Source organism: Meles meles, chromosome 4 (genome assembly GCF_922984935.1).
Source record: "Meles meles chromosome 4, mMelMel3.1 paternal haplotype, whole genome shotgun sequence".
Taxonomy (NCBI): domain Eukaryota; kingdom Metazoa; phylum Chordata; class Mammalia; order Carnivora; family Mustelidae; genus Meles; species Meles meles.
Window position 1 is genome coordinate 80289282 of NC_060069.1, and position 18013 is coordinate 80307294.

The following is an 18013-nucleotide window of genomic DNA, read 5'->3' on the forward strand; positions in this document are numbered from 1 at the left end:
CTTTGGCTTCTTTATAAAGCATCAGAGGTCTTTTGGAGGTTAGCAGTGGATGCTGCTTATCAGCTGTGTGCCACTGGGAACTAGTCCAATGGAGGCATGCCTATGCCCATACCTGAGCCCAATGTGACCTCTGTGGCTGCAGGCTGGCCAGGTCCTGGGATCAGCCCCATGAACCCAGCAGCTTCACCACCACCCCATTCAGTGTTGCACTCAGACAACCTGAGGCCACCAGTTTGGCCTTTGCCTCCTAGGAGCTGTAGCATCTGGCTTTGGAAGATGCTTCAAATAATTCTCCAAGGTACTTGGGAAGGTTCCCGACCTCTCCTCCTTGGCGGAGAGGGTGGTGAAAGGGGACACGGGTTCTGGTGTTCCATCGACCTGCATCAGAAGTCTGGTGCTCCTGCTCAGTGCTGTGTGGCCTTGGGCAGAACTGCTTAGCTCCATGAGCCTGAGTTCCTTCATCCCCTGGTAGACGATGGAAACACTTCCCGGCACACGTATTGTGAGAATTAATGATGTACATAAAGGACGCTGGCGCAGGGTAGGAGGGGTACTTGGTAGATTTTACTAAAAGTAAAATCCCAATCCCCAATCCGAGTGACTGACTCTGATGTCGTGTCCTAGGTGGCTCTGCCTTTTCCCCAAACACTAGTGCCTCTCGCTGCCGGTTGTTCCTCCTTGAGCCATGAAAGCACATCCCGCCATGCCGGTGAGTGTTATCTCTTGTGCCTGGCCTAATTCTCCCAACTACACTCAAGTCTGGGACTGTCCTTTACACGTTTTCATATCCCTAGGTTTAACCAAGGACCCCAAACAGTAAGTGGTCAGTAAAGGACTGTTGATGAGAGACTAACAGAAGTTACTTTGCAAGGATTTGTGGAGTGTTTACCAAGTGTCGGGCAACGGGCCAGGCTCTGAGAAGAGCGAGGTGATTTAAAGCCCAGCCAAAGGAGCTTGTGCTCTGGCTAAAAGCTCCTGCTAAGGCCTAGAACGGGTAACGCACCTTTCCGTCCCAGGGAATGACTTACTCTGTTGAGGCAATCTGGTTTACTGTGTCTCAAACAAGAGGTAAAGCCAAGTCCACAGGCCCGAGCCTTTTCACTGTGGAGAGCACATATGATGGCACTGAGTGCCCGAGGACCCTGGGGCAATTCGGGACCTCACAAGCTGTTTTTGCCACCTGCTCTTTAAGACCAGCCCAGCAGCCCCTGCCCTCCACAAGGACACAGCCCACGCTGTGCTCACCACAAGGGGTCAGTATAAGATCGCCCAGGCTAGAGAAGTTGGTCAGTGATGGACTCCCTCCCTGGGACTCATTCCAGCCATGCAGGATTTGAATGATTTGTTCTTGGGTGGAGTGGATGAAAAGAGAGAGAGTGGGTTAGAAAAACTGAAACTATCTCTTGAATTCACAAGTTGCTACAGTATGAGTTCTAACAGTGTTTGACTATTTTTAGTGCAAAGACAGGTGATTTGAGGGTTTCAGAAAACAAAGCACCATCTGGAAAACCAAGTGACAAGTGAAGAAATACAATGCATTAGCAAAAACTTTACTCTTTCATTTGCAAAAACAAAATGACTCCCCCACCCCCCTCTCAGGAAAAGGAAGGCCTTCAGAAGTTAGAAGAAATGCAATTTACTGACCAAGCCTCCCTCTGCAACAGAAAAAAGAACCTTCCCTCTTATCTGGGTTCAGAACTGGCAAACAACACCGGCGTGGGCACTTCATAAACATTCACTGACGAAAATGTCGACACTGCAAAGCAACCATTCTGTTATTTCAAGAACCCTTCTGAAATGCCAGTGATTGAAGCAGGATCTTGACTATCCTTTGCAAATCTTGAAGAAGAAAAGCCCTGTTCAGCTGGCCACACAAAATAAAACAAGCACAGTGGATTAACCTCTCCTAGAGCTGGGACATATTCTCAAAGAGCAGAGCAAACTGAAGCAGTGGGTAGGATTTTTAAGTGACTACTCCCAAAACATCCCAAGCAATGGGGATTCAGTGCCTCCACCTTGTAGGGGAAAAAACCCACCTCACTTTGCATAAACACGCAGGCTGCGCCTATGAACAGAAATGGCTGAAGCTGGCATGTGCTGGGGTAGGGGGACGGGCTTGGGGCGGGCGGGGGGGCAGTTGGTTTTAGTCACGGTAAACCATCCCGATCGTGATGTATCAGCCGAACTGAGGGACATTCAGGGAGAACATGGTGAAACCAATGGGTTGGTATGTTGCCGGGTCAAGGTCTGCTTGTTTTGGCCCGGGTACACCTGGCCTTGGCCAGTGTGATCTTGATAAACAGAAAGGAATCCACCTCCATAACCGCAGCCCAGACAGCCTGTGTTGGTGAAGCCGGGGTCTGGCTGAATTGGACTAGGATGGCTTGGAGACCTTCCATCAGAGAGCTGGGCTCTGTCTGCCCCTACAGAACCTCTTCCGCCAGTTCTAAGAAGTACTCTGCCTGTGTCCATGGTTGGCTGACGCAGGCCAGAGCAGGGGTGGAGCAGCCGCAGCTTGGGTGTGGTCCTGGGCTATCTTCAGCCTGGAACAGGACAGCTCTATTTCCTTACACCAGCCTCCTGTCCCAACCACCACACTGCCCCTCCCGCCATGAGTAGCCTCACATATTTCTCAGCAACAGAGGGGTGGTGGGGCGAGTGCGTCCTTCCCGTCCCCCAGTCCTCCGTGCTGGATCCAGTTTCACACACACACACTCACACACCCCTATGAGGATGGCTAACAGCTGAAGCCCACATCAGGACGTCAACCCCCTAGTCAGCCTGGTGATGCCTGAACAGGCAGGGAGGCCCCAGGAAAACCACTTCACTTGCCACAGCTTTAGCCCCCTGACCTTGGCCTCACATATAGGCCTCGACTTCTAGTGCCCACCCCTCCCACCTGCCCCAACTACCACCTCTGACCTTATCCAAATCTGCCCTTCCATTTGTCCCTCAGATACTGCTTGACCGTGTATATGTGCAAGACAGACCCCTCCTGGGAGACGTAGGCTGTGGCACACTCCTCTCAAACCCAAAGATCGGGGAAGGACAAGAGCATGAACTGAGTCCTTGCTTCATGCCGGAAGCTTCAGAAGCATGATCTTTCTTAATCTGGCCCTGCTAGGGGCCAGAGAAAGGCCCCATTGTTACCATAAGAGCTGGCGCCATGTGGAGGTCAAAAGCAGGGATGCTGCTGCCTGAGTTTCAAGTCCGGGTTTGTAACCTTGGGCAGGTGATTTGACCTACAGGCCACGTCACCAGGAAAACGAGAATCAGGTTACTGTGAGCAGTAAATGAGTTAACTCGTGTAAAAAGTGCTAAGAGCAGCCCTACGGAAGTGTGAGTCACTGTTATATCATATCAGCTACTGTGTGTTCAAGATGCGAAAACGGAGGCCACACAAGCACGCACAGAGCCTAGGTTCTGGTGGGCTCCGTACCAGGGCCCTCCCCGCATTACATGCTGCTTCGCTTTGACACTAGCGTGTCATCCCCTTCCAGGGAGAGTTCCCTCTGGCCGACACCGGGAGCCTTAAAAGTGAGTGTGGGAGAGAAACTGGGGAACAGGAGCCACAGAGTCTCATCTGGGCTCCGCAAGGTGCGTCCCGGAAGCTGTGGATTACCAGTGACCGGCAGTGCCCTGGTCCCCATCTCTGGGCAGGAGTGTCCTGTCGGTTGTGGTTCTGGAGAGGGCTGGCCCTGTCACCTGCTTCTTCCTCTTCTTAGAAGCAGGCTGAGACCCCAGGATTCCATCCCTCCTCCTCATCCCTGCCCTCACCCGATCCTAGAAACGGCATTGTTTTTCCTCAAAATATGGCAGATGTTCAATTTAAACCTAACCCCACCTGCTCCAAAGCACATATTCTCTCCCGTGCTTATCTGGGTCAGTTGCCCCATGCTTCCCAGACGTCTGTGGGAGACAGACAAATGCGGCCACAGGGACTGACCCTCATGCTTTGACCTCCACGTGCAGGGGCGGGAGGAGACAGGAAACCGGAACAAAGGCCAGTGCTGATGGCAGGCACATGCATGTGTCACTAAGTCACCAAAGTATAAATCCAGTTGATAGGAAACTCACAGGCACCCCCTAACATGTTACATGGGGCTCCCTTCAGCCCCAAAGAAGAAAAGCATCCAGAGGTGTGTGGGGTCAGGCAAACTACAGTCTCAACAGTGTTTCTGAAGCTTATATCATGCCTTGAATTGGTACTCTCCCTGTGAGCTTTGTGATCTCAGCTAAATCTCTCTGAAGCTCTCTGGACCGGGATTTACAAGGCAAAGAACCCCTGCCTCACAGGCTTTTGCTAGGGCTAACTGCAGTGCCATAGGCAAAAATGTCAGGGACAGGCACACAAGAGAGGTTTGTAAAATGTGGAATTTCCTAGATCAGGTAAGAAACCAGGTATAATTTCACTTAGTTCCACCCCAGGGATGGAGGATATGGAAGAAGGCTTTCTGCACACATGCTGGAATGTACCTGTCTCTTGCGGGTAGAGAAGCAAGCCTTCAGGTCACTTCTCGGCACTGTGGGTGTCAGAAAACCCAGTCCTGGAACTAGCAGTTCCCATGATGGGTTGTCGACTGCCTTCCTGGGTCCCCCAGGCCTCTGTGACGAGCTGTCCACTTGCCCCTCCACTGTCAGGCCCCCTCCAAGCTTTTCGGGGTTGTGCTCTCTGGTTCCCTCAAAGCAGGACGATATTTGGCACCAGTGGACAAAATTCTCAGTTGGGCAGTGAATCCCTGGATGCTTACCATCCTGCCTGCTTAGGAGGAGGAGGAGAGAGAGGGCATAGAACAGGAGGGGAGGACACGGGGTGAAAGTTCCAGAAGTCCAGCAACCTTTCACCCCTGTCCCAATGACAGGAAGCTGAGTCTAAAAGGAAACTCCTCAGAGGCCTGGGAAAAAGCTGGTAAGGGAAGTAAAGAGTTACTGGAATGTTGAATGCTGTGAAGGAATCTATCAGAGGAGAAAGGAAAAGGAAAGTGGTTAACCAGGTCAAAGGGCATGAGTTTTCAGTCTACCATTCATCATGACTGGTGGGGGACTGTTGACCAGATTATTTCATTCCACAGGTAGGGAGGGAAAGGCTTGTTACTTTTTTGTGTGCAGTGGGTTCCTCCCCCACCTTGTGGACTGTTCTCATCCTGCAAGGCTGGGGGAACTCAATTCCAAGCACTCAGTGTGGTGAGAAGGTGAGGGCTTTGAAGCCAGAACACCCGGTTTCAAGTTGTTGCTCCCCTCTGACCCACACGTGACCCTGAGACCTCAAATTCCTCACCTGAAAATAAAAGCAGTTGCTACCTCCGGGCTGCAGTGAGCAGTCTTGTGAGAACTTGTGTGAGGAGGCTTCTCATAAAGAAGGGAACCTCGCAGCTACTGGTCATTTGTTATTTCTTTTTCTTTTTTTCCTATTTATTTACTTGAGAGAGAGCGAGAGAGCAAGAGAGGGAGAAAGCATGAGAGGGGAGAGGGTCAGAGGGAGAAGCAGACTCCCCACTGAGCAGGGATCCTGACGCGGGACCCCAGGACCACCACCGAGGGGAAGGCTGTCACCTAATCAACTGAGCCACCCAGGTGCCCTCACTTGTTATTTCTAATCTGTAGGAGCTCTAACTTCTCTCCAGGCCAACTAGCATTGTCTCATTATCAGCAAAGAGAAAGATAGCGATTTATCAAGGCCTTTCATCATCTTTGGGGATTTAAAAGTTTTAAAGCCTGAAGAAGAGCCAAGTGCTTTGCTCTCTCACGTGTTCCTCCCCATCCCTGGCATCTCGTGGGGAACATGGGCCTTTCTGGGGAAAGGCCACCATCAGGCCCCAGCCAGCCCCTGGGGAGCAAGATGGGGGACACGGAGATCACACACACTCCCCCTTCCAGTCTAGGGCTGCAGTAGGCACCTTTTTCTTCGTAGGCCACTTGCTCCATTACAATGGTATCTAAAATTAAATTTTATGACGAATCGATATAAAAATGGGTACGATCCGGGGCCCATTACTGCATATTCATCAGGATTACTCTTTAGGATTTTAATAGAAATTTAATAGAAATTTACTTTAAAAGAAATGCAGGCTGAGGAGCACTTTGGGCACTAGGGGGCAGCACGAGCTCACAAGATGCTTATGGGGCCCGGGGTGGAGGGGCGGCCTGATAAATAATGGGGAAAGACAGAGCAATGACTCCCACCGCTGACTCACAAAGGGCTTTTGCTTCTCACAGAGTGTTGTGTTCGATCCTCACATCAGCCCCGGGAAGCAGGGGGTGGGGCTGGAGTTACTGCCCCACTTGGGACAGAGAAGGGAGGCTCACCCTGGGTCATAAGGTGGCAGAGGCGGGCCCAACTAGAATTTCCTGGCTCCTCCTGCCATGCTTCTCTCTCAGAGGCTGAGCCCGGCTGGATACTGAGCAGACAAGGGTAGGACCAGAAGGCCAAACTCAACCACCAACCCCCAAGCCTCACCTCACCCCCAGCTCTCTGGGAAGCAGCAGCCCTCCTTCTGAATCCAGGCAGAGGAGACCCAACATTCCAGACCCAGGCCCTACCCCCAAGCTCCCCCAAATGTGCCTTTGTTCATTCTCTAGGCCCCGCTGATCCACTGGCCAGCCAGGAGCAGGCCTGGTAGGTGGGAGAGACATTCACTCTGCTTCATGAAGGGTAAGCAACGTCAGAAGCATACAAAAGGCATTCACTGTGCAACGCTAAAGGAAGAAATAAGCACTAGAGAGGCACCGAGTGCCTGGCAAAGGCACACAGCAGAGAAGGAAAGACCAAAAACAAAAGCAAACAGAGCACAGGCAGGAGATGATGGGATCTTGAAGGCTGCTTTCCCACGTCCCAGGGGGAACACCCAGCCCGTGGCCTGATGGAGAGCGCCAGCTACGCTTGAACAATAGGCCTTTCTCTCTCCTCTGCAGCTAAGCACACACCCAGGAGGAAGAGAGCCCGGCTCACGCAGGCCATCTCTGCACTGGGGTCTGGACTGAAGGGGAAGCTAGTTTACAACACAGATAATTTGTGTTCAGTTTCCTTCTTTCAAGGTGAGGGCAGTGCCTGAGCCCATGTGATAAATAAAAGGTAGATTTCTTTGCTGGACGAGCAGAAAAGGGTTGTTCATTTTTTCAGGGAAACAAGAGAACCCAACTGAATGGATGTGGCAAAAGACCACAGCGAGTTCCAGAGAGCATCTTTGTGGTTGAAAGGAGCCAAGAAGGTTCTGGAAACAAGGAGTCCCTGGTGAAGTGTGGCCAGGGCTGAGGCAAGGGGACACAGCATTCTGGGGACCCTGGGGTCCAGATGCTCCAAGGACAGAGGTGACATCCATCCACCAAACAGCATCTGTCCTCAAGATCACCAAATAGGCAGGAATCTCTCCCTATGCCCACAGAGTGACACCAGTACTCGTCTGGCAGGCCCACCTCATGGAGGAAGGACAACAGGCTTATCACATGGATGAAGAGTCACAGTTCACTTGCTGGGTCTCCACAGTCCAACCCCTGACCTCCCAGGGATTGGTGGGTAGAGGTGACAGTCCAGCCCAGGTTGGAAGAAGAGAGACTGAGAAACCTGCTCAAGAAAGGACAGGAATCCTCATCAGAGTATAGGGGCATTCATGAAGCTATGTATTCGGTACTCTCCTGGGAGGGAGCAGATATGACAGTTGTGAGCCACCGGAAAAGACTTATCCATAGAAGGCTTGCCACCAGGGGCAGGCTGAGCTACTCTCTATATTTAGGAACTCTGTGATAGAGGGCCATTGACTTTCAGAACTGAAAAGGACTTTTAGGATGGCTGCTCTGATCCCCTCATATTGGCACAGGAAGGGACTTTGGAGGAAACAGAGTCAAACACCAAGGTGGCCCAAAAGGATGGTGTGACTTGCTGAAGGCCCCCCAGATGCTCAGGGAACAGGAAGAAGCAGCCCCAGTTTCCTGATTATGGCCCAGAGCTCTTGCTGGTAGATGACACTATCTTGAAAGTGGAAAGTAAAGGGGACCTAGAGGAGTCCTGGGGAGCTGGGTGTTTCTCTGAGACTCATTGGGCTGAGGATGCAAAATGAACCTTAACTTTGAGGCCAGACTAGAGAAGGAAGTAGGTCACCAAAACACTGCAATTTATCAGAGTAGGTGGAAAATCAAAACACACAAACCAACTCAAGATCACATGACAAGGGAAGGTTGCTGGGAAGGACCTGTGTGACACAGTGTTTGAGGTTCCTTCCATCTCCCTCTTCTGAGGGCTGCTGCTCTAAGAGCCCGAGGCTCTGAGGAGCTAGGAAGGAGTCTGTGTGCTGACTTGAGAGGGGAAGTACGGAGGGCTGTGACTCATGCCCCTGCAGCTTCCCTGGGCCACTCCAGCAGCTCTGAGTCAGCAGCCATGTCTCAGATTGGCACCATTGCTCAAGGCCTTCTATGGTGACTCAGCAGAAAGGGACAGGACGATGAATTGCTCTGCTGGGAGAGGCTGGTCAGCCAGAACATCCCGCCTGTGGCGTCCAGGTCCCTACTCTGGGAGGAAAGCAGAAGGCTGCTTGCCGTCCTCTGAGGTTCCCACAGTGCAGGCTGTCAGAGCCTCCGTGGCCCAGGGCAGGGCTGGGGGTTAGCCATGTCATTAGAACAACTTCCATTTATTTTCTTGAGGTAAGCAGTCAGTTTCTATCAAATACTTATTATGCCAAAGAGAAAGGAGCATGGGGTTTAGATTTGGAAGACAATGTAGGAGCACACCTATTTCTATAATTTCACAGATGAAGAAACTGAGGTATGAACAGATTAGGTGTTTTTTAATTTGGTTTTTTTGTTTGTTTTGTTTTGTTTTTTTAGATTATATACTTTCTCCCAAGATTACTTAGAGCCTCTTTCCTCAAGGCCACCTTTATGCTAACTGGTAGGTAAGGGTGCGAAGGCTCTCAGAGATATACTTGGGCCTATCCTGTGGCAGGCAGAATAATGCTCCCCACCCCAAGATGGCCTCCCACTAATTCCCAGAACCCGTAAATATGTTGCTTACATAGCAAAGAGGAATTTTGCTCTTATGCAGAGGTGATTAAGGATCTTGAGGTAAAAAGATTATTCTGGATTTTCTAGGTGAGTCCATTGTTGTCACAAGGGTCCATCTGAGTGAAAGAGAGGGGCAGGAGAGGCAGAGTCTGAGGGATACTGGAATTCCCTCTGCCGCTGGCTTTTTAGATGGGGAAGGGGTTTCAATCCAAGGAGTGTAGGCAGCCTCTAGGAGCTAGACAAGAGAACAGATTCCTCCCTAGAGCATCCAGGAGGAACAGAACCCTGCTTCCACCTTGACTTTAGTCCAGTGAAACCCATTTCTGACCTCCAGAACTCAGAGAAGAAATTTGTGTCATTTTTCAGCCACAAAGTTTATGGTAACGTGTTATCACAGCAGTAAGGAACTAATACATGCCTCTCTACCTTTCCATCCCACTACTATTTAGTCTGTGGCTTTAAGGAATAGGCTTGAAAACTAATTTGCTACCCCTTGATATCGACTCAGTGAGATACAAAAATAAATGATTTGGAAAATTATAGTAAAAATACCACTTCCCGTTCATTCAGTAATGAAAGGTGTAGATGCTTGATCAAGTTGGACTCAGCCACATATAAAAAATAAACAACTTAGTGTATCTCTCATCGCCACCCTTTTAGGTCCCTCTGTTGAATTATTCTTCCACTTCCTTGGGTAAAATAGCTGGGCATATCCTCAAGCTTTTCTGGTCACGTTCAGGTATTAATAAGCATTTCATTTCTAGGTATGGAAAGTCCAAGCTAGTCTCACACCCAAGCTGTAGTCTCTGATCTAGGATACAGCTTTTTCCCACCCTCACTGGGGCCGGAGGAAGATTCTGAAGCCTGCAGAAGGGCAGAGGTGTGCTGGGAGAAAGGCAGTTAGCTTCCTAGTTTCCCATTGGATTCTCCCGTTACTCCGCTGCTCATGCTCACATTGCTGGCTCTGGCCCTTTCCCAGTGGCAAGGTAAGGGGCAGGAGGACTCCCCTAGCTTGGAGTGTGGCAGGCATTCCTCAGGGAGCATTCTGGACATGTCCAACCACACAGTCCCCTGACAAAACATCCCAGTCACTGGCTGCCTCCCCACAGCTCTTCCCTCAGTCCCTTCCCTCAGTCCCCACCCATGGCACACTCCAGAGAAAAGCCAGCTCTTTTAGGAGCCCCTCACTCCGTCTTCTGGGGTGGGGTCTCTATCGCAGTGACACCCCCCACAGTCTCCATTGGACCCAAGTGAATGCACCTCTTTGCTTTGCCTAGAACTGGGGTACACACTATCCACACGCAGCCCGTCCTTCCCACTCTCCTGCCCCAGGCAGCACCAGCCAGAGCCTCGAGCTTAGATTTTTCCAGGTAAGTTGCAGTCTTGGGAACTGTCCTAAGCAGTTGGGCAGTGAGAAGTCACAGTAGCCATCAGTATGTCGAGGTAGATGAGGATTAATTATTCCTTCACAATTTTGTCACTAGCTTATCATGAAAGCTCTTTGTTTTTGCACCAAAGATTCATCTAAGGGGAACATCATGGTATTATAGAGGCAAGATTCAAATAAACTCTAGGGTTAGCAATAGACAATCAGATTCCTTCAAACCAATTCCTAGTTACAGAACATTAGAGATCAAGCTTCTGGTGCCTTTAAGGGCACGGGCTACAGGCCCCCCAGACCTACACTTAGTCCATGCAAGTGTGACAAGAGTCGTAAATATTTGGCTAATCCACCCAACTTGAATAATTTTAATTTTGCAGAGTAAAACCCATTTTAAGCATTCATTATGCTAATTAGGAAAGCCCCTGGTGTTGCTCAAAGATAAGGTAACTGTGTATCCTTGGATAGCTGCTTCTGGAGTACGGGTAAGGCCAGAGCTCAGCAAACACACGCGGCATCACCTGCCTGTGTTGGAGCATTTCCGATTATGTTACAGACATCATAACAGGCAGGCTCCAGTCTTTCCCTAAACTCCTGATGACACAAGTCAAGTCCTCCCAAGAAGCCTCTTCCTGCATTCTGTCTCAGGCCTGTGAAGGCATGGGGCTAGACTGCAGTTTCTGCAGCTCTGCCTTGATCAGCCAGGAGGCAAGATGACCTTTCCCTCCTGGGAGACACCCACCTTCCTCCAGTGTTCTCTCGAAGCCCCTCCCTGCACTTGGCACTTGCGGTGGAGGTTCATGTTCTCAGCACACTGATGACTCTCCTTAAACAAGTCCCACTGCTCTCCTCCCCATCAACTTCCTCCTCTTCTTTCCACACCCCTGTACAGGGGATGGGCTCAGGGTCACGGGTCTGGGTTTTATGCATCACTGCTTAGCAAATTCTGTGTGGAGGGTCTAGCTTCCCTACATGGAATATGTTGGGGCCACATAATACTCCTGTTTGTAGCTTTGAGGGTTGACCTCAAATTCTGTAGTTGATGAACGGCACCCCTGCCCTCAGCCCTCCTCCTGCTACAGAGCAATGGGATTTGTCTTGCTTCCCTTTTTAATTGCCAAGGCTGAGTTTGATACCTGCCCACAGTAGCTTCTCCTCAGCCTAGATTTCAAAACCCCCTGGGGTCCATCTATCCCACTGCTTCCCTTCCTCTTCCCGCCTGCTAACTCACAACCTCTCCCTTCTGTTTTCTTCCCTGTTTCACTCCCCGCTGCTGTTCTTTTGCCCTTTGCTTTACCACTCTGACCTCAGTTCACCCGCTTAACACTGAGGCAAAGTTATCTAGAAGGAAATAATTTTTTAAAGGTTATAAACTTTTACTGTAAGTTTCTCAGCAGGTGGTTACACAAAAGCATGGGACAAACATGAACATTCTTCCCTGTGAGAAGTCACAACAGCAAAACACACAGATGAACAGAACGGCTTTTCTCTTTAATGATGATGAAAGATCAATTGTATGACATCAGAGAAACATCTTCTGATCACAAGTTCCACAGAATCCGGAGAAGCAACGAAGGCAAGTGTTCAACACAAACATGTCTATTTTCAGAAGAGACTAATGATGGCTGAAGGAGTAGGAACAAGACACAGGTGAAGGAGAGTTTGAGCGCTCTCGGGGTTGCTCTCTACAGAAAGAGTGGGAAGTAGACAGCCACTGCCCTGAGAGCGTCAGAGTGTCATGACAGAGGTCAGAGCAGAGTTATATAGACTCATTAGAAGGGACAAGTTGCTATCTGGCCTGGAGGATCCAACTAAAACCTCCTGAAGTATACTGATACAGGGAAAAGTCTGCCACAATCACGGGCCAGGAAGCAGGATGCTGGACGCAGAGAGAAGGAAGAGGACCCAAGGCAAAGGATGGTCATGGCCATCCTGTGGTGCCCAGGAGAGGAGAGGGAGTGTTACTGCCTGCAGACCTGTGGTTGGGCTGCTCTGAGCGAAGAGATGATGGTGGGTCAGTAGCCAATAGATTCTGGGTGATATGGGTTCAGAGGAATTCGATGTTTTTGGTTCACAGTTTCATGATCCATACCATGAAATATACAAACTGGGTCACCTTAGCTTGATGTCCTTCAGCTTTTAATAAAAAGACTTCTGATGAAGACCCGCCTTTTTTTTTATTTTTATTTTTTATTTGTTTATTTACAGCATAACAGTGTTCATTGTTTTGGTATCACACCCAGTGCTCCATGCAGTACGTGCCCTCCCTATTACCCACCACCTGGTTCCTCAACCTCCCACCACCCGCCCCCCCGGCCCCTTCAAAACCCTCTAGTGTTTTTCAGAGTCATAGTCTCTCATGGTTCATCTCCCCTTCCAGTTTCCCCCAACTCCCTCTCCTCTCCATCTCCCCATGTCCTCCATGTTATTTGTTATGCTCCACAAATAAGTGAGACCATATGATACTTGACTCTCTCTGCTTGACTTATTTCGCTCAGCATAATCTCTTCCAGTCCCGTCCATGTTGCTACAAAAGTTGGGTATTCATCCTTTCTGATGGAGGCATAATACTCCATTGTGTATATGTACCACATCTTCCTTATCCATTCGTCCGTTGAAGGGCATCTTGGTTCTTTCCACAGTTTGGCGACCGTAGCCATTGCTGCAATAAACATTGGGGTACAGATGGCCCTTCTTTTCACTACATCTGTATCTTTGGGGTAAATACCCAGCAGTGCAATTGCAGGGTTCTAGGGAAGCTCTATTTTTAATTTCTGGAGGAATCTCCACACTGTTCTCCAAAGTGGCTGCACTAACTTGCATTCCCACCAACAGTGTAAGAGGGTTCCCCTTTCTCCACATCTTCTCCAACACACGTTGTTTCCTGTCTTGCTTATTTTGGCCATTCTAACTGGTGTCAGGTGGTATCTCAATGTGGTTTTAATTTGAATCTCCCTGATGGCTAGTGATGATGAACATTTTTTCATGTGTCTGATAGCCATTTGTATGTCTTCGTTGGAGAAGTAAGACCCGCCTTTCTTTGTGACTGGGAGATGATGGGCAGTAGACCCACACCATATTATGGTTTTGGGGAGACAAGGACAGTAGTGACTCACTGCTCAGTGTAAACAAAGAGGTAAGACCTTTAGGTCAGCCTTGGTCTTTGAACCTTGTACTTAGGATGAAAGAGTGTCTCAAAGAACTTCCTTCCCTTGGAGCAATGGTTCTAAGAACTTCATGTACGTCAGATCACCCAGAAGGCTTGTTTTAGGAGCTTGTTTTGGGGAGCTCTACTCCCCAGGTATCTGATCCAAGAGCTCTGTGTTTTCAACAAGCAAGCTCTGAGGTTATACTGAGCTGTGGGGCCAGGGACCACACTTTGAGAACCGCTAAGAATTCCCTTTGGCCCCACATCTAGGCTACTCTCCAGACCAAGTGAATCAGAATCTCTAGGGGCTGGGGCACAAGCGTCAGTATTTTTTAAAACTCCCTGAGTGTTTCCAAAGATGACCGGCTATCAGATCTACCACTCGAAGTGAATGATTTCTAAGTGAGAGCCTGACATAAAAACACCATTGTTTGGGCAAGAAAGCACCATTTCCTATCCTGTAATAAAATAAAACAGGAATAACTGGAGAATGGGTGTTAACACTGTTTTATGCTTCGACTGTGCCAGGATTAAATCACTTCTTACAACAACCATCCCCATTTGACAGATGGATGAGACTGGAGCCCAGTGAGGTTAAGTAATTTATCTGAGATAAATAGTAATCTATCTCTGTGCCTAGTGACAGGGCTGGGTTTTGAACTCAGGTACCTTGGTCTCAGAGTCCCTGCATGAGGCCTGCACCACAGAACTCTGTGTGCTCAGTCCATAGGAATGTGTTAAATCTCTACTCTCACTCAGTGTTTATACTGAAAATGGAATGAACCCCATCATTTATCAAACTGGGTGAGAATCCTGGTTAGGCTTTACCACGTAATCGTGATATAATTTGAGTGAGTCCTTTAGCCCCTCTGAGCTTGTTTTTTCATCTGGAAGATGGGTATAAATGTGCCTACTTCATAGGCCTACAGGGAAGGCTAAAAAAAAAATTTGCCAAGTCCTCCGTACAGCACCTGGCACTTACCTGAGTTGCAAGAAATGTTCTTCCCTTCCCCTTCTCTGTCAGCCTTTCCTCTAAGGGTCCTAAGAACCCAAAAGAGTTTTTTGTTTTTTTTCCCAGTTGCTCCTTGAGTGACTTTGAAAATACAACTTTCCTCACAACTGACTGAACAAATAAATTTGGGGGGAAATGAGAAGTTTTCCTGCTTGATGGAAGGAAGCACAGATGTTAGGCTTTGTTGAACAATGAGCTGCACACTCACGACTCTTGAAATTGAGGAAATCTGTGCTACTAGTCGAGGGGAAGTAAGGAGTGATTTACAAGCTGCGGCGTCCCAGGGATCCCAGAGCAGCTGCCCTGCGCCAAGGGTCGGGTGCTGGGTGGGGCACCCACAGCTGCAAGGTGTGCTTCGAGTCAGTTGTTACTAATCAAGAAAGTACTGAAGCTTGTGACTCACTCAAACAGTAACACGGTCAGCTAGAGAGGCTTTCTGGAGGGGAGCGCGGGAGCAGAGCCTGGCTCACTGGCATGGTACACAATTCTGGGTGGGACTTTGGTAGTCTTGCTAGTGAATGTCACCCAAACGCAGGCCAAAATGAAACGTGATTGCATATGCCATTTAAGGCAGATTGCAAGAACATTTTGAGGCAATCTAGAATAATTGCCTCTCACTTCTGAGAAGTTTTCAGGAGAATCACTAAAGATACAGGTGCCTCAAAGATGGGATAAATAAATCAGAGGAAGAAAAATCTGGTGCTGGTTGCGGGGGGGTGGGATACAGAATGGGAACAAATCCAGAAAGCCTATGCTAGGAGAGAGTCTTGAAATTGAGCTGAAAACTCAGACGCTCTGAGACTCCTGGTTGTGAAAGAAAAAGGGAAAATGTGAAAGCATTCCATGGCTTTCATTAATTGATAAAAGAAAGCAGAGCCCAACTTTATTCTAGTACTAAAGTCCAAGTGAAAATTAGTGGCAAGGGTTTCTTACATTAGGCAACATAATGTCTATGGAAATTTTACAGAGATTTTAAAGTTGTTCTTCACCCGAACATTTCTTAAAATGATGCTGGGTAAAAGTTTAGGGACATAATGTTAAATTATCCGAGAAAGCATCTCTGTTGAGCAACAGAGTGATCTAATCAGGAAGAAAATCTTGTGATTCCAGAGAAGGAAAAGTTTAGAAAACTGCAAAGGACCTTACATATTACCATTGCTGACTATTTGGATAACATCCAACCCCGTTTTATTTACAATTTTTTAAAGTAGGCTCCACACCCAGTGTGGGGCTTGGACTCACAACCCTGAGTTGTGAACTCAGCTGAGCTGAGTTGTGAACTGAGCTGAGACCAAGAATCGAACACTTAAAATTGAGCAACCCAGGCATTCCTTTAAACCCCACCCCCCCTTTTTAAAAGATTTTATTTATTTATTTGACAGACAGAGATCTCAAGTAGGCAGAGAGGCAGGCAGAGAGAGAGGGGGAAGCAGGCTCCCTGCTGAGCAGAGAGCCCGATTTGGGGCTCAATCCCAGGACCCTGGGACCATGACCTGAGCCAAAGGCAGAGGCTTAACCCACTGAGCCACCCAGGTGCCCCCCTTTAACTCCCCTTTTAAGTGGAAATATAAACATCATCTGAGAGCACCATTTAGTAGATTCTTAGCAAGGGTGTGTTGAACAGTGAGCAATCTGATGTGTATGTAAGATATGCGACATGCAGTCTGTGGAAGGGAAAGAGAAGTGCCATTTTTTGCTTCTGTTTGGACAAAAGGTGTGGTGGTGAAAGGAGTCTGTGCAAATTCCGAATAGATTTTCAAATCTAGCAAATGAAATCCTCAGTTATGGACAAAGTTGTATTTCAAACAAAAACTGAAATAGCTTGCTTTTTATTTCTGGAGTCAACAATAGCAAAAAGGGGACCTATTTTGAATTTAAAAGAATCTGGGTGAGCCAGAGCTAAAAACAATAGAATTACCATAGTCTTCCTAAATTTATTATCATCGTTATTAAATTATATCAGCTTTAAAAAAAAAAGTTAAAATTTAAATTCAGTTACTTAACATATAATGTATTATTAGTGTCAGAGGTAGAGGTCAGTGATTCAACAGTCTCATAAAATATCCAGAGTAAATTAGCTTCTTAAGGGTAAAGAGGGCTCTGGGATGGTCAAATTGTGGCCCAGGACACCCTTCATTATGAAACTTGGCCTAAAGGAGCTTAAGGAACCTTTAGGGTTGAGGGCAGGGTTCAGGGGCTCAGCTCAAGTGGCCAGCATCCCCAGGAGGTGCCTCCTGGGTCACCTCCCATCTGGAAATCCAGGCCTTTCACGGGGGCCACAAGCCTGCTGCCTGCCACCTGCAATCCTCTGATGCTGCTTGGTTTGCTGAGCAAACACCGGCTGTTTGCACAAGTACGAAGTTCAATTTTGTAAGAACGGGCAAACCAAGCACCAAAGCACAGGAACACAGACACAGGATCCTCGGCTAGGCTAGGGGACGAAAGCTCGTCTGCCTGCCGGGGTCCAATGCCAAAGGCAAGTCCGCAGGGCCCCAGCGGGAGGGAGGGCCCCCAGTGGCGGGCCCAGAGCCCCGTCCTCCCCCATGCTGTGCACCAGTTTGGTGGGGAGACTCAGCCTCAAGTGGACCGGGCAGGACTGCGGTCTCAGGCTGCTAAGCAGCCCAGAGCTCGGTTCCAGGTCGCCGCTTCCCAGAAGTACAGTGGGTCCCTACCTTGAGCCTGCAGGTCGGGTAACCCCGAACGCACCGACCGCCGCCAGCACCGGAGGGCCTTGCTCGTGCAGAGCTGCCTCCGCCCTGGGACTCCCGCCATTCTGCGAGTGGCCTAGGCCTGGCAGCAGCAGGAGGCAGCAGAGCTCTGGGCCCTGCTGCCGCCGCCTATGAGCACGCAGGTCACGCCAGCCGCCTGAGGCTCATTTCCCGCTTCGGGCGCGGTAGGGGTACAGCGCGGAGCACCTGCCTGTGGCCCTGCATGGGAGGGTCCTGCGTGGGAGGGTCCTGCCAACCACAGACTATGAGAATGCTTCGAAAATCGCCACCAGGGCCCTTAACTCACTGACTTACCCCTCGTGAATCACATTTCCTTCTTGATGCCTTTCTAGATTAAAGGAGAGTTGATTTTGGCCTTTGGGTTTTCTTAGCTTCTTACCCCTTATCCTGACTCTGTAAATTTTACCTTTGTTTCCCATGCCTGAAAGAACCATGTGGCCTGTGGTTTCCTGTTTCTCCTCTGCTGTTGGTAAGTCCTATGCCTATACAGTTCTAGAAGCCTATGGCCATATATAAAACTTTTCTGGACGGGGCCTGCTTCAGAACCACTTTTCTGTTCTGTTCTTCAAACATTTGGAATTGAGTTAAAAACAATTTCAGGTATTTTAACCTTTGCATGCTAGTACTTTTCATCTTTTTTCAATGTACAAAAGCAAGTGCATAGTGACATAACTCTATGCAATTTTACTAATAGATTAACTTTATGTAATTTTGTACCCTACATTCTTCATTCAATATTATAACATAAA

At 48.8% G+C, this 18013-nt stretch overlaps 1 protein-coding gene across 2 annotated transcripts in view; it reads left to right on the top strand.

Moving 5' to 3' along the window:
- The window catches only part of CCNL1 (cyclin L1), a 31152-nt gene extending 25793 nt beyond the window's left edge, over window positions 1-5359 (top strand). For both annotated transcript variants that reach the window (XR_006817987.1, XR_006817988.1), the window contains 2 exons: window positions 625-709; window positions 1600-5359. The gene's annotated coding sequence lies outside the window, so the exon portion shown is untranslated. The remainder of the gene's footprint in view (window positions 1-624; window positions 710-1599) is intronic.
- The last annotated feature ends 12654 nt before the right edge of the window (window positions 5360-18013 follow it).